Raw genomic sequence first — 12,779 nt, 5'->3', positions numbered from 1 at the left:
GCCCCTAACATAGAACGTGGGTCCATTTAGTGTCTGTGGCTATGATTTACTCACTTAAAACTTTTATATTCTGCCTTTCCATTGAAAAACAAGAGGTCCACAAGGAGATGGACAAATATTAAAACCCAATAGGATGTGACTAAGGACTCGACTAGATCTCGCAATAAGCATGCGACTTGACATTTGTGTGGTTAGTTTATCTCCAGCCATGGGGGAAGCCCAGTCAGATGCAGGAATGTTCTGTGGGGGAGAGGGAAGATATTTAACCCTTTGCCTTTGCTGCGGCCCTGATCCAGATCAGCTAGCACATCGGAAAAGCAAAAGGTGTCAAGGCTCTTGACTTCAGACCAGAGCAGGCAGCCCAACTGCTACTTTCAATGACATGGACTGTAATCCTATTTTCTATACCCCTGGGATCAATGGGGTTTGCTTCCCAAGAAGTAAAAATAGGATTGTAGCTTTTTTTCATGGCGATTGATTCCGAGCACAATTCAAAGTGTTGGTGCTGACCTTTAAAGCCTTAAACGGCCTTGGTCCTGTATACCTGAAGGAGCGTCTCCACCCCCATCGTTCTGCCCGGACGCTGAGGTCCAGCGCCGAGGGCCATCTGGCGGTTCCCTCATTGCGAGAAGCAAAGCTACAGGGAACCGGGCAGAGGGCCTTCTCAGCAGTGGCCCCCTCCCTGTGGAACACCCTTCAGATGTGAAGGAAATAAATAGCTATCCTATTTTTAAAAGACACCTGAAGGCAGCCCTGTTCAGGGAAGTTTTTAATATTTAACGCTGTATTGTTTTTAATACTTGATTGGGAGCCGCCCAGAGTGGCTGGGGAAACTCAGCCAGATGGGCGGAGTATACATAATTAATAATAATAATAATAATAATAATAATAATAATAATAATAATAAAATTATTATTATTATTATTTATTGTAGCCAGAGTATCCGGGCCTAAGTTCTTGTGATAAACCTGTTTCTGAGTTGAACTACATCAGACTACAGGTAGGTGCTCACATGAATGAAAGGCCCTCAATATTCAGTCTGGGCTTGGGAGGAAAAACTGTATAGAAAGGAAAAAGGAAAGGAAAGGGGAAAGGAAAGGAAAGGAAGCAGCTGATTCCTATAGAAGAGAGGCAGACACACAACCCCATTGCACACACAGAAAGCTAGTATGTTAAGAGAAAGTGGTTCGCTGTAGCCTAGCTTTCTCCGTGACATATTAACTTTCTGTGCAGAGGGAAATTTTTGTGTGGAGAAGCATTTGTGAAGCTTGATCTGAAGTAATGTAGCTCAGATACACAGTGAAAACAAGCCATAATATTATGAGCTGCAAGGAAACCCCAAAGATCAATGAAAAACCCTCTCCTGTGGGGGTGAGGGAATACATAGTTATATATAAACAAATCTTTCCATTAACTTAAGTACAGTTTCATTAATTTCCACAGTCTTAGGGTCACACAATTGCATGATATGACAATGAAGGGGGAAATCAGTACATGCATATAATATTAGCCAGGGAAGAATAATTTCAATGCCCGTTTGTAACTGAATTGTTGTCTATCCCATGGGATGCTGGTCAGATACCTGCTTTGGCCAAAGCCTTATTTATTAACTGGCATATATTAACAATTCATTGGTAGGTCTATCTAATCAAAACAGCCCTTCAGTGCATTGCATAGCCACTGGCCATTGCAAAAATCAATTTAAAATGATGTTAAAAGGTAAAGGTAAAGGGACCCCTGACCATTAGGTCCAGTCGTGGCTGACTCTGGGATTGCAGCGCTCATCTTGCTTTATTGGCTGAGGGAGCCAGCGTACAGCTTCCAGGTCATGTGGCCAGCATGACTAAGCCGCTTCTGGCGAACCAGAGCAGCACACGGAAACGCCATTTACCTTCCCGCCAGAGCGGTACCTACTTATCTATTTGCACTTTGACATGCTTTCAAACTGCTAGGTTGGCAGGAGCAGGGACCGAGCAACGGGAGCTCACCCCATCGCGGGGATTCGAACCGCCGACCTTCTGATCGGCAAGTCCTAGGCTCTGTGGTTTAACCCACAGTGCCACCCGCGCCCCTAAAATGATGTTAAAATATCATAAAACAGAAGATGCATGGATTATACATAATGGTTGGAGAATGTGCAAAATTCAGACAATATATGCACATTCCACAAGACCTGTTGGGGAGCTGTATTGACTGGGAAATATGCATAATTCCTTCTTCATGAATCACTTATGTGCACATTCTCCATGAAGACTGGTAAATGTGCACACTTGCTGGCAGTGGTGCACATTAACCACTCAACTTAAATTCCCCTTTACATATATAACAGGTCAAAGCAATCTGTGAAAACCACAATTTTAAGCCACTGCCTTGGTGGGAACATGTAGTCATAGGTTTCTCATCACCTTAAGAAGAACAATTGGCCCACAACTTGCATTTCCCGTTACAGATGAGCCCCTAGTGATGGTTTACGCAAAACCGGGGGTGGGGGGAAGAAGAGAAGATTGTTTATTGGAAATGTGAAAAGTCCCTCCTGCTATTTGTTTGTCCTTAATATAGACATGGAAGAAACAGGATGGAGAACCGCGAGAGCAGCTGCTCCATTAGGACATTGGGATTTGGGGGGGAGATGCACAGGGACCCATTTAGCAGAATGAGCAGCCCCCCACCCAAATGCAACACGTCTGCTTACCAGATTTTGAAGCAAGGGAAGGAATAGAGCACACATTAACATCTAAACGGGGTTGGAGGTTGCGGGTGGTTTAAGACCATTGGGTCCAGAGTCCAGAATTACTTGACTGTAGCACTAGCATATAGAAACCAGGTAAAACTCTCAGTTAGTGAAATCTCAGAAGATCACAGAGAAGTTGAGGTTCCTCCCTAGCTGCGTCCCCTTTCAAGTGTAGTTTCAATTTGCTCTTGTGGGGGAAAGCAAAGTGCTGTGTTTGAGGGCACCGTGGCGGCTGAGCGCAAACCTTTCTACCTAGCAGTGCAGCCCAGTCCCTTCTAATAGAGGTTTAGGCTCAAATGCTCTCCGCAGCTGCAAAGTTCAAGAGGGGGGCCAGCCTTAGGACAGCTTGCCTTTTCTCTCTTCCTTGCTCACCTTGCAAAAGTGTTGATATGACAGCATTCTATCAGAAGTTTAAAGCACTGCATCACGCACAGTCTGCAATCCTGTGCACACTTGCCTGGGAGCAAATCCCACTGAATTAAATGGAGCTTGCTTCTGAATCGACACATATAGGCTCACACAATGCAAGATTATCTAGCTAAAGAGCAGGTAGTTGTGTTGGTCCATGGAGGAGGGTGGAATTCAGACAAGGATAGTGAGTGAAACAACACCTTTATTGAGAATAATCTCAAAGTAACGTGTATCTTCAGAGCTCTTCCACAGGCGAAATCAAAGAGGTGAGGAGAGGAGATGGGTGTTTCAGGGGAAATGTTTGATGTTAAGCCATGACTCCGACCGGTTTCAGTCTTAAAATAATGATGGAAGGAGGTCTTGCAGATTAATTAGGTAAGAACCAAGCCTTGTGCAAAAGATCTCTGCTTACACAGAGGCGTGTTGGGTTGGAGACTAAAGATCTAGGAGTGAATTTGGTGGGGTTTTTTGTGTTTTTTTGAATAACTTTTTATTGGGTTTTAAAAACAAGGATCATGAGGATAATAAATGATATGAATAAATAGACCAGGCATGTCCAAAGTCCATTTCGGGGGCCTAATCCAGCCCACTGGTCAGTTTAATCCAGCCCCTGTGGCTGTTTATTTCTTGGGGTAAAATCATAAAAAAACCTCAACAACTCCAACCCTAAAAGAAGCTCAGCAACTTCAATCCTACAAAAGGGTCAACAACTCTGGTTGGCCTTTTGGTCAGCCCCCATGGCCCTTCACTTCATCAAATCTGGCCCTCTTTGAAAAAAGTTTGGACACCACTGAAATAGACCAAGTCTTCTCCATGCCATTTGTATATCACAAAAATAGCATAATAAAATTTGCCGTAATATCTACAATGGGGAGAGGTAATACCTCTGATGAGGGGCACATGCTTCTTCTGGGGTAGTTTGTCGACCTTTGGTCCCCACCCTGCACCCAGTTTTCACCTGGTCTCCAAGAAGCTGTCAGCATGTGACAGAGGCCGCACCCTGGGAACAGAATTGACTGGCTGGCTAAACAAGGTGGGGGTAGCTGAAGAGTCTCAAACCCGTTTTTAAAAAAATTAAATTAAATTTTTATTTTATTAAAATAATTCAACATTAATACATACATATTACGAATATACAGACAAACATACATTTCCTACAATCCTTAAAAATATTCATACATACCCACACTCGATCCCACAGATACTTCCTTTTCCCACCACCATCCCTCACCCCTCACCTCACCCTTGTGTTAGACTTCCAATCTACTCAATTGCAATTTCTTTCCACTTCTATTACTTCCTTTCACACACTTTTAAACCAGCTTTCTACTTCTTTTTCTGGTACACATTGTTATCCATGTTATTTAGTATTTCAGTACTTTATAATGGAAGAGTCTCAAACCCTTGGTGAGTTAGGGACTTCCCCAGCATGCAAAGACAGGCTCCTGCAGATTGAGTGGATGAGACCAGCGGGCAAGAAAGTGGTCTCTGCATGTGATGCAGAGGGAAGTGAGAGGCAGATGGGGTTTGTCAACCTGGGAAGGGAGCCCATCTAGAAGAAGGAAAACTCTGATTCTAAACCTCTGCTGCCTTGTGAGGTATCTTGTCTAGGAGTAAACCCTAGACAAATCTGGAGTTGAGTCCCTAACAAAGATGGATGGCTCACCTGCTTCCAGCAGCTCCAGCCCAGCTGGTGACAAATGCTTTCCTTTGGACCACATCAGCAAAGCCGAAAGTGGGGTCTTGTCATCTGAGAACCCCAGAACCTCCATAGACACTGTCCAGGCTTGTGTGCTGGACAAGTCACTTTGGTGCTGCTAACACAGCAGTTTGCCTTTGCTCTCAGATGCACACTCCATTGCCTCTCAAGTCAGACAGATGGCAACAGCAAAAATCTACGACACATGATTCGTATGTCATGGTGGTCAATGCACGAATTTGATCGTTTTATTGATTTATTGTGTTGTGCAATGTCTCATAAAAATCACGTCCCTAGGCGATGTTAAAAATACAAAATGAAAACATAGCAGTAAAAACCATATTCAAACAATAAAAGAACCACAACACACATAAAAGATAACCAGCATTAAAACCCAAATACAAAGCCAGCGGGGGCGGGGGGGGGGGCGGGATGGAATATACACCATGAAAGGAAAAAAGCTGTCAGGTGCATGGCAATCCATTAAAACCGCTAGCTGTAACAAAGAAACAGAAACAGAGCCCAAAATCTTGGGAGAGCAAAAAGGTCTTAACCTGCTGCCAGGAGGACAGCAGTGTGGGCACTAAACAAGCTTTCCTAGGGAGAGTAATCTGTAGCCAAGCGGGGGTGTTTGCCACCAAAGATGCCCTCTCTTTCTTTGGCCATCCTCCATATTTCGGATTGCAAGGGTACATAGAAAAGTCTCTGCAAATGACACAAGGGTACTCATTCCATTTGGTACTGAGGTCCCAAACCACAAAGGAGAAAGTAGTAGGAAATAAGGTCACTAACTCTAAGGGATATCAGTCTACTATCGGGGAGAAAGTCAACACAGGTTAGGTTAGACAGACAGTCGATCTACCCCTGTCTATCTTTTCCCACATGCAAACCCAACAGGTTTATTAATAATAATAATAAAAAAAATTTATTTATATCCCGCCCTCCCCAGCCGAAGCTGGGCTCAGAGCGGCTAACAACAGTAAAAGTAATACAGCATTCTAAAATCAACTCATTCTGAACTCAATTCAAAATCAAATTAATGGCAACCATTGGGCTAGAGTTCTGTGAGGATTACCAAAGGAGGGGGTCAGGCTGTGCCTTGGCCAAAGGCCTGGTGGAACAGCTCTGTCTTGCAGGCCCTGCAGAAAGATGTCAAGTCCCGCAGGGCCCTAGTCTTTTGTGACAGAGCATTCCACCAGATCAGAGCCACAGCCGAAAAAGCCCTGGCTCTGGTTGAGGCCAGCTTAACCTCCCTGTGGCCCGGGACCTCCAAGATGTTTTTGTTTGCAGACCGTAAGGTCCTCCGTGGGACATACCAGGAGAGGCGGTCTCGTAGGTACGAGGGTCCTAGGCCATATAGGGCTTTAAAGGTTAAAACCAGCACCTTAAACCTGATCCTGTACTCCACCGGGAGCTGAGTTGGACCTCAACATTTCTCACAAAAACTAGCACTCTGAACTGTGCCCGGAAACTAATGGAAAGCCCAGTGAGTGTGCTGACCTGATCCTGGAGTCCTGAATGGGCAGAACTCTGCAAAGAAAACCCTCCCCCAATCATTCACATGCTGGCATTTCTTTGCAGACAGCTACCATGCAACACAGGGACGCGGGTGGCGCTGTGGGTTAAACCACAGAGCCTAGGACTTGCCAATCAGAAGGTCGGTGGTTCAAATCCCCATGACGGTGTGAGCTCCCGTTGCTCGGTCCCTGCTCCTGCCCACCTAGCAGTTCGAAAGCACGTCAAAGTGCAAGTAGATAAATAGGCACCGCTCTGGCGGGAAGGTAAACGGCATTTCCGTGCGCTGCTCTGGTTTGCCAGAAGCGGCTTAGTCATGCTGGCCACATGACCCGGAAGGTGTACGCCGGCTCCCTCGGCCAATAAAGCGAGATGAGCGCCACAACCCAGAGTCGGCCACGACTGGACCTAAGGGCCAGGGGTCCTTTACCTTTTTACAATGCAACACACAGTTGTAGCAGAAAGAAGTTGCCCCCCTCCTACTCTACAGTCAACAGCGAAATGCCCTAACTGAGCAATGTGTGGGCAGGGCGAATGAAGCATAGCAAAAGTGCCTGGGTATTGAATTCCAGAGTCTTCAGAACAGTGTACTTCAACCTTGCCTCCCCAGGTGTTGCTGGACTTCAACTTCCATCATCTCTGATCATTAGCTAAGGTGGCTGGGGGTGATGGGACTTGGAGTCCGATAACATTTGGGAATCCAAGATTGAACAACATTGCTCTAGAAGGCCCCATCCCTATCTTGAGTAACCACCACCATGTAGAGATGGAGAACTTAAGAGTGGGGGGCGAATCTCTGGCCCGTGGACTAAATGTGACCCACATTTCCCCAGTTGGTCAGCCAGGGAATTTACCCCAAACCATGCCCACCTACTAAATGTGACCCACATTTCCCCAGTTGGTCAGCCAGGGAATTTACCCCAAACCATGCCCACTTAAAGTCATATGCAATGTCAGGTGGGACATGGCTATAAAAAGAAGGACGGAGCTCTCCACCCAAAAATTCGATCTTGCTTGGTTCAAGAACATGCTGTGCTTGACCGTTGCAGAAAACAGGACTGAGAATCAGCTGGTGCTGAGTGTTAGAACACACGGTTATATACGTATGGAACTTCCCGCATTTACCCGTATTTTTTGCTCTATAAGACACACCAGACCACAAGACGCACCTAGTTTTTGGAGGAGGAAAACAAGAAAAAAAATATTCTGAATCTCAGAAGCCAGAAGAGCAAGAGGGATCGCCACGCAGTGAAAGCAGCAATCCCTCTTGCTGTTCTGGCTTCTGGGATAGCTGCACAGCCTGCACTCGCTCCATAAGATGCACACACATTTCCCCTTACTTTTTAGGAGGGAAAAAGTGAGTCTTATAGAGCAAAAAATACGGTATTCCCAGGCAATTTCAAAGCTGTCTTCAAAGCATCTGAGGCAACTCACAGGTGATATGAAAGACTTCTCTCTGCCTGAGAGTCTGGAGAGCTGCTAGCAGTCAAAATAGACAACACTGAGCTTGATAGACAGATCAAAACAAGCACTCTCAAATATTGTGGATCTCTAAAGATCAGTCAGATTGGCATGCCTTTTGCTGGCTGTGAAGATCAATTCTGTTGCCTATGGAAAATGAGAAGGATTGTGAGTCTGTGGGAGTGTGGAAAAACTACAGAATGTGGTAATTAGTACAGAATTCAGTTTCTGGGGTATTTCTGGCTTTTAAAAAGCTTGTAGAGGTTCTGGCTTCCATTACAAAGAGACGTTTTCTAAACAATGCGTCTGAAATGGTCTGAAATGGAAGTGGCCACAAATTACTACACAGTGCCCCCAAATAGTACGCATTTATTTAGTTTCTGGAAATTTGTTCTCACTTCGTCACCAAATACCTCAAGCTGGCTAATAACGATATAAATAAAGCAAAATTAGAATGGTTAATCCCCTGTTTAAACAAAGGCATTGACAACACATTGTTAATCCAGGAAGGCAGCAAATAATGCAATATACAGACTTTGTGGGTTGCAGGAGTCATCAAGAATGAGGGATGCGAATAAGTCAAAATCAATTACACATTTGTAATTGTAATTGTAAACAATTACACATAGGCTAACTTGAGTCTTTTTTTAAATTTCCAAGTATTATTAGTACAAATTTAGATAGCATTTCTGACCATTAGGAGTAAAAAGCACATCACTGAGTCACAAATGGTGGGCTGTGGCCAGCTAAATTCTACTCAGAGTAGACTCATTGAAATGAATGGACCTAAGTTAGTCATCTCCATTAATTTCAACGGGTTTACCCTGAGTATGACTCACATCAGATGCATCCTGTTATCTCCTTTCTATATGTGAAAACTTCAATGTGGTGAAATTATAGAATGATTTCATTCGATTGTGCAACCTCTTCAGCATACTGAAACCAGCATGATTCTGTTTATCTGGGGAGACCAGTCCTAAACAAAATTGTATATATATATATATATAAGATAAAGCATTAGAATAAAAGTGTAAATCTTCGTTCCTTTGCAATCAATTTTAGCACAAATATTTTTTTTAAATCAAAACCTAACATTCAAAAGGTAACACTAATGCATGCCCCTAATCTGAGGTCATGTGCTCACATTTTCTAAGCCCAGCAGAGGTATTAAAAGATAACACAACCCTTGCTTCCAAGCTCACAGTCTTATAGACACAATACAAACAGAAAAGGGAAGGGGAAAGCAAACACTGGAGCCCTGGGTCCTTCACATATTAATTTACTTCAACACGTTGAATTTATGTATATTAATTATAGTATATTATTATAACATTAGAGAGAGAGAGAATGTGTTATAATGATATATTAGCATATTTCTTCCTATGCACATAAAAATGTAAGGCTGTCGTCACTCTGCAGTTGGTGCGGCCACCAATAGGCAACCCCACCAGCTGCAGTGTAGCATATAGCAGGCCCTTGGAACAACGCAGCGGCAGGTGGCCCAGGTGAGCCGTTTAACAAAGTGGGAAGCACTGTAATGAAGTCTAACGGAGAGCGGAAGGTACTTCATACAGTGGTTCAGTAAGCCTCCACACTCTGTTAAATACACTTGCAGTGAGGGTTAACAGAGCGGGAGAGGGGGGTCATACAGCAGCTTAGCGAGACACTCTGTGAGTTGCCTTCTGCCTCCTTTGAAAAGTGAGTCGATGAAGCATGGTTTTTTGCAGTTCCTAGTAGCTCGTATAACTGCAAGAGATGCCTTATACGATATAGATGCCTTATTAGGCTTGTATCGGTTGTAGCAATTGGTTTTAGCATTTATACTATTTTTGTAAGTTGCATTGGGTCAATTTTATGAGAAAAGCAACTAATAAAAGTAACAATAAATTATCATTATTATTAAGGTATATGTTTTAATTATACACACACACACACACACACACAAACAAACACATACTGTACATGAATACAGTGGTACCTCGGGTTACATATGCTTCAGGTTACAGATTCTGATAACCCAGAAATATTACCTCAGGTTAAGAACTTTGCTTCAGGATGAGAGCAGAAATCGTGCTCTGGCGGTGCGGCGGCAGCAGGAGGCCCCATTAGCTAAAGTGGTGTTTCAGGTTAAGAACAGCTTCAGGTGAAGAATGGACCTCCGGAACAAATTAAGTACTTAACCCAAGGTACCACTGTACATTAACAAATTACGTGTGCACATACCCTCAGAAGCATTGAAGATTTTTTTTTAAAATCTTGTGTTGAGTAATTTACCTGTAACCATCGATCATGTTTAGTACCTTTCCTCTCTGGCAGTACCACTTGCAGGTTCTGAGAGGCCCTTGCAGGTGTGAGGAACTGTTTTGGCCCAGTGGGCCAGATCCTTATCTGACTACGTCTCTACCTGCCCACAAATGGCATTAGGTGTGTGGGGCAGGTGGGTGCGGATTTTGAAAAATGGCTCCATGTGCCAAATGAGGACACCAGGTGGGCCAAATTGGGCCCATGGGCTGGAAGTTCCCCACCATGGCCCCTGGGGGGAAAATGCTCATCTCCTCCTCACCTGTGCATTCACTTACCTTTGGCCCCACATGGCGCAATGTCCCAGAGAGACAGGGAGGCACACCGGCAAGGAGGAGCAACAAAGCTGGGTATGGCCACCCTCCCAGATCATGCTTCGAGAAAGCCCACCGGCAGGCCATGTGTGCAGCAGCCTTGCTCTGTCGATGGCAGCCTCAGCCAATTGCTGGTGCTGCAACAGCACTGAATTTGGGGGGGATTGGCCTCAAAGCGGGTGATGAGAGGACAACAGGAAAAACAGTGGAACCAACAGCGCAGTGATGACGTTGGTTGGATTTCTCTGGAACATTTGGGCGAGCGGTTGACGTCAATTCTGAAGAAAACGCCTTGTGTTTTTGGCGCACCCATACATACATATGGAAGCAGTCTTACAAATCCACGTGAATTCTCCAGAACTAGGAGCTCTCGTGAGCTGTTTCATGAGCCCTACAGGAGACCTTTCCCTGCAGTGGTGCTGTTAGGTAATTGTAGACACTGAATTTAATGGTCTTGTTCTCCTCCCTGCCAAACAGCCCATTGGATGATCATGTGCCTTATTTTGAAATGTGCTAAACCATCCCTGCTCCGCTTGGGAGACCTTTTGCACATTTGGCTGAGTCAGATCCTGGACTTCTGCCCCCCCCCCCAGCCCTTCCTTCAAGGCATCACTGATTCTTTCCTCTGTTGCCTCCCCACCAAAATTTTAGATTCTAAACTTGGCAAGGCAGGGATCTGCTTTTTGTTTTACTTTCTGCATCCATGTAACTTCTAGGCTGCCCTATACCCAAAGTTATCTGGGTAGTTTACAATGATGAAAACCAACTAAATTGCCATCAGATCAACAACTTGCAACCGGTACACCAATATTAAATCAGAAATCACCCAGAAACAGAGAAAAGTGAAAAATGCACTTTTTCAAATAAAAAAACCAAAGGCAATTTTTGCCCATTTCTACTATTCAACACATCATCTTCATAATTTATGATACAGTGGAAATGCAGGATTAAAATGTTATACATATGTACCATAATTCATTGCTATCTTTATTGCAACATTATTTATGGCTAATTTATCCTCAGGAGACTCTACTTAGTTATCATTCCTAGTGATTTTTTGGCATCAGTAGAGATTTCTTACACTCCTCTCTTATCTTAATGTTAACTTCCTGGTAAAAAGACTTCTCTACTCTTGCAGGATATGAAAAAGCTACTTTTGGCAGGCGGCACAAGCAGACTTTGGGAATTGGTACTTGGAATTCCTTATCTCTGCTGGGGGGTCCCTTCCTGCAACCCCCTTCCCATTTCTAGTTTATTCTGATTGCATTTCCTTTCACTGCATGATAAGGGTAAAGGTAAAGGGGACCCCTGACCATTAGGTCCACTCGTGACGGACTCTGGGGTTGCGGCGCTCATCTCGCTTTATTGGCCGAGGGAGCCGGCGTACAGCTTCCGGGTCATGTGGCCAGCATGACTAAGCCGCTTCTGGCAAACCAGAGCAGCACACGGAAACGCCCTTTACCTTCCCGCCGGAGCGGTACCTATTTATCTACTTGCACTTTGACGTGCTTTCGAACTGCTAGGTTGGCAGGATAGGTTGGTAGGAGCAGGGACGGAGCAACGGGAGCTCACCCCGTCGCGGGGATTCGAACCGCCGACCTTCTGATCGGCAAGTCCTAGGCTCTGTGGTTTAACCCACAGCGCCACCCGCGCCCCTCTTCACTGCATGATACTGCACCGCAAATCTCTACGAACCATTGCTGACCTTTCTCTTTCGTTTTATTGTTTTTATTCCTTCTTTGCGCTGTTCAGCAAAAACCAAAACCAAAAATAAAATCGGCTGGCGCGAAGATGAGAAAAACCGTTAATTCTAACCCTCGGGCAGCCCGATCTTTTGCACGTTCGTGCGGAGGGGTTTACAGCCTGTCTTTTGCTTTCTCAAATGGCAGGGCTTCAGGAACATTTTTTGGGTATATTATTCCTACTTTGGGTCGGCGCGCGTTAAGAGCGGCAGCGGACGTTTGTCATCCGCCTGACGCTCTTGTGGACGGAATGAATCTGCAGGGACAGGGACGGTGGCGCTTTTGCGCGCTTGCTTTTATGAGCAAAAAGCTCGGCATGGCTCCTCTCGTGTCCCGAAGAAGCCTTCCCGGAACTCTTAAAACCAGGCGCAATGACTCTTTTGCAGGGTCGAGGAGTCGCAGATCAGGCGCGCCCTCTCCAGTTCATCGCGCGCGCCTGCCCGACTCTTGCAAAAGCGCACGGGACGCCATCCCCACCCACGCGCCCTGATTGGCCACCCTTGGCACCCTGCGGCAGGATGAGGTGCTGGACCAAGAATCGGGGCGGGGACAAGGTATGAGGCATGGCAGGGGCGTGTCCTGCCGGCTTCCACATGTTTTCTCCA

This window comes from Podarcis filfolensis (assembly GCF_964270895.1).
Source record: "Podarcis filfolensis genome assembly, chromosome: 2".
NCBI lineage: Eukaryota > Metazoa > Chordata > Lepidosauria > Squamata > Lacertidae > Podarcis > Podarcis filfolensis.
Note: the sequence above shows the minus strand (reverse complement) of the source record.